Here is a 5,291-nt window from a genome sequence, read left to right on the forward strand (position 1 = left end):
AAGTAGTGGATGATGACGAAGTGATGATCAAGCACGTAAAGACTAGAGATCAACTTGCAGATATCTTCACTAAAACACTTCTTTAAACAAATTCGTCTACTTACAAGATTTGTTAGGCATGACCAACAAAACATTAATGGGGAGTGTTGAATTTAATGTTTTTAATTAAAATTAATATTTTTAATTAATTATGATATTGATTAGGATAATATGGGAGGTTATAAATTACGTTATTTAATTCTAATATAGTGAAAAGATTTTGATCTTGATTATATATTTACTTTGTAATAGGATGATTGAAGAACTAAAAAATAATAATATTTCATTTCATTTTGTAACCTTTCTTCCTTATTTTTCTCTTCAACCCAACACAGACTTCAACAAAGCCTATTTCATGTTACTTGTTGAACAAAAAAAACGATTACATAGTGGTTAATATGATTGGATTTGATAATAGTTTTGGAAACTTGACAATGATGATCAATGAGACATTCAACAAATCAAGAGACAAATTCACTAATTTTAGAATGTCTGAAGGAAAGGAGGATAAAGACAAAAAGATGATGGATGTTTTAAACTCTTGGGATTTCCAGACTAGTACAAAAACTCTAGGGATATGATTGTGAAAGGAAAAAACAATGTTAACATGGTTGAATCCTCTATTGATGCTGGAAAGAATGTTGATGATACACCAACTGAATTTACTGTGTTGTGCTGATTCAACAAGAGATTGTGTAGGCACTCAAAAGAAATTAGGTTAATTTTGCTCATTGTGGTGGATATGCGGGTATTAATTATTTCTTATATGTTTTTGAAATAAATGATTTTATGAGATATGGTTTATAGATTATAGATACAGGAGCTAGTAGACATGTATGTTTTAATCTAAGCATGATGCATCTGTTTGATAAATCTGTTAAAATAATTCGAATAGGCAATGTGACTGATTCATAAGTGTTAAATGTTAAAATTTGTTTGATAAATCTATTAAAATAATTCAAACAGACAATGTGAGTGAATTCATAAGTGTAAAATGTCAAAATTTGTTTCAATCTTATGACATTATACATCAGAAGACTTGTGTATATAGTCCACATCAGAATAGTTTAGTGGAGCGTAAATATAAACATTTTTTTAAGTTGCTCGAGCTTTGATGTTTAAATCTAAATTGCCATCTAAATTAGGGTTATTCTCAATTCTTATGGCTAAATTTCTTATAAACATGTTTCCCATAAGTGGAAAACACCATTTTACATGTTAAATTTACAAGAACTAGATTATTCAAGTATTCAAGTTTTTGGTTACTTATGCTATGTTGCGAATTCTCACCTACACAAGTCTATATTTGATTCGAGAGCCTCTAAATGCATCCTTTTGCAATATAATAATGAAAAAAAGGGATATAAAACATATGATCTTGATTCTGGAAAAATAATTATTAGTAGATATATTATTTACATGAGCATACGTGTTTCCTTTTCTCACATTATTGTGTGAAACAGAGGACAATTATTGGACTCTATTGTTATACATTGATGATGATTCCAATTTTTATGATCACGCTTCTACTGAATTTGATATTAATGTTGTTGTTGAAAATCTTGATAAAAATATTTCATCACCTAATTTTAATACTTCTGTTGAAAGTCAACATTCACCATCTACAAATAGTGTCTCCAATCAATAATGTTTCAACTCAAGTATCCCATGTAGGGGTGAGCATAATATGGGTTTACCCAAACCCAACCCTAACCCAAACCCAAAATATTAATTTGGGTTGGTTAATATGGGTTGGGTTGAGTATGGGTTGGGTTGAGTATGGGCTGAATTTAATTTGGGTTGGGTTAGGGTTACCCAAATTACCCAAATTATATAAATTTAGTTTAATTCTCTATTATTAATCCAATATAAACTAATCATCTTCCAACTTTAAGTCGAACACGTTTTTGACATGTTTAACATATTTTTCATACGTTTAACACGTTTTGCACACATCTAACACGTTTCACTTATAACATGTTTTTCACACGTTTAACACGTTTTCACACGTTTAACACGTTTTTCATACGTTTAACACGTTTTTCATACGTTTTCACATTTTTGACACGTTTAACACGTTTTCACGTTTTTGATACGTTTAACACGTTTTCACGTTTTTAACACGTTTAACACGTTTTTGACATGTTTAACACATTTTCACACTAAAAACACGTTTTTCATGTTTTTGTCACGTTGAACATGTTTTTGACATGTTTAATACGTTTAACGCGTTTTTGACAAGTTTAATACGTTTTTTACGTTTTTGACACGTTTAACACGTTTTTAACATATATAACACGTTAACACGTTTTTGATAAGTTTAACACGATTTTCACGTTTTTGGCACGTTTAACACGTTTTTGATAAGTTTAACATGATTTTCACGTTTTTGACATTTTAACACGTTTTTGATATGTTTAACACGTTTTTCACATGTTTAACACGTTTTTAATATTTTTATCACGTTTTCACATTTAAAACATGTTTTTCACACGTTTAACACGTTTTTACGTTTTTGGCACGTTTAACAAGTTTTTGACATGTTTAACACGTTTTCATACTAATAACACGTTTTTGTCACGTTTAAAACGTTTTTGACATGTTTAATACGTTTAACGCGTTTTTGACAAATTTAACACGTTTTTTTTATGTTTTTAGCACGTTTAACACGTTTTTAACATAACTAACATGTTAACATATTTTTGATAAGTTTAACACGGTTTTCACGTTTTTGGCATGTTTAACACGTTTTTTTATATGTTTAACACGTTTTCACACGTTTTTCACACGTTTAACACATGTTTCACACATTTAATATGTTTTCACGTTTTTGGCATGTTAAATACGTTTTTGACATATTTGACACGTTTTTCACACATTAACACGTTTTTCACATTTTGGTACGTTTAATACGTTTTTGACATGTTTAACATGTTTTTCACGTTTTTCACATTCTTAACATGTTTAACATGTTTGTAACATGTTTAATACGTTTGTAACATGTTTAATACATTTTTCACGTTTTTGGCACGTTTAACACGTTTTTGACATTTTAACACGTTTTTGACATTTTAACACGTTTTACAAATTTAACATATTTTTTGACATGTTTAACATATTTTTTTGCACGTTAACACGTTTTGTCACGTTTAACACGTTTTTGTCTTTTTTGACACGTTTAATATGTTTTTCACACGTTTGACATTAAACGTGTGAAAACGTATTAAACGTGTCAAAAATGTGAAAAACATGTTAAACGTGTCAAAACGTGTTAAACATATCCAAATGTGCCAAAAACGAGGAAAACGTGTTAAACGTGCCAAAAACGTGGAATATGTGTCAAAACGTGTTAAACGTGCCAAAAACGTGAAAAACGTGTGAAAATATATTAAACATGTTACAAACGTGTTAAACGTGTTAATAATGTGAAAAACGTGAAAAACATGTTAAACGTGCCAAAAACGTGAAAATGTGTTAAATGTGTCGTAATCGTGAAAAATGTGTCAAACGTGTTAAAAACGTGTTAAACATGTCAAAACATGAAAATAGTGTCCAACGTGTCAAATGTGTTAAACGTGTTGAATGTGTGAAAAAAGTATTAAACGTGTCGAAAATGTATTAAACATGTCGAAAACGTGTGAAAAACATGTTAAACGTCTCAAAACGTGGAAAACGTGTCAAAACGTGTTAAACGTGCCAAAAATGTGAAAAACGTATAAAATGTGTCAATAATGTGAAAAACGTATTAAACGTGTTGAAAACGTGTTAAACGTGTCAAAACGTGTCAAAAATGTGGAAAACGTGTTAAACGTGTCAAAACATGCCAAAAACTTGTCAAAATGTGAAAAATATGTTAAACGTGTCAAAACGTGTTAAACGTGTTAAACGTGCCAAAATGCGTCAAAATGTGTTAAACGTGTCGAAAATGTGAAAAAACGTGTCAAACGTGTCAAAACCGTGTTAAACGTATTAAAAACGTGTTAAACTTGCCAAAAACATGAAAAACGTGTTCAACGTGTCAAAAATGTGTTAAACGTGCAAAAAACGTGTTAAACGTATCAAAAACGTGAGAAAAATGTATTAAAAATGTCAAAAATGTGAAAAACGTGTTAAACGAATAAAAATGTATTAAATGAGTCAAATACATGTTAAATAAAAAAATAAATAAAAAATAATTTGGGTTACCCAACCCATACTCAACCCAACCCATACCCAACCCATATTAGTAAATAATATGGGTTGAATTATGGGTTGAGTAAATTTAATTTGGGTTGAATATGGGTTGGGTAATACGGGTTGGGTTTACCCGTTTGCTCACCCCTAATCCCATGAGAGTTTAGTATTCCTTGATCATTCTTCATCTAAGTCAAATATTTCTATTGATTTGAATGACTATGATTCAATAGTTAAACCTGGTTATATATCATCAGAAACTAAGAAAATCAACCATTCTGAACCTACTGTTTTGACCTCATACCATACACCACAAATCTATACATACTACACTTCTTCATGGTAAGATTACTCGTATATGTGTTTTCTACATATGTTTCTATTTTATAGGAACCAAACTCATATGATCAAGCCAATAAAAGCTAGGAACGAGTTGATGCAATAAAAGAAGAGTTAGATGCTCTAAAAAGAAACCAAACTTGGGTATTGATTGAATTATTAGAAGATAAAAAATCTATTGAATTTAAGTGGGTCTATATGCTGAAGTTAAATTCTGATGGAACAATTAACAAGCATAAGGTAAAATTAGTGACTAAAAAAACTAAAAGTTTTTTTTTTTGTGTTGATTATAATGAAATTTTTGTTCCCTGTTGTTAAACCTGCTATAGTCAGTATGCTGTTAATATTAATTGTTGCCAAAAATGGTTATTTATCATCTTAAAATCAATAAAATTGTATTAATCATTAATTTTATTTGTAGATTATATCATTATTAAAATATAATGATATATTTTAATATTGATCTTCTTCGACAGTCTGGAAAATCTTTCAAATAGACTATATTAGTCTTTTCTAGTTTGGAATCACCCTATGATGTCTTTCTAACACAATCTTTATAGAGAACTTGTTCAATCAAGATAACATTCTTGCTGCGAATGATATTTCGATTTTGATTATCCTAGAAACAATAACCAAACTCGGTATCACCATAACCAATAAAAAACATTTATTAGATTTTGGATCAAGTTTTCTCCTATCACATTCATTAATATGAACATATGATAATTAACTAATCATTT

Source organism: Impatiens glandulifera, chromosome 1 (genome assembly GCF_907164915.1).
Source record: "Impatiens glandulifera chromosome 1, dImpGla2.1, whole genome shotgun sequence".
In the NCBI taxonomy this organism is placed as follows: domain Eukaryota; kingdom Viridiplantae; phylum Streptophyta; class Magnoliopsida; order Ericales; family Balsaminaceae; genus Impatiens; species Impatiens glandulifera.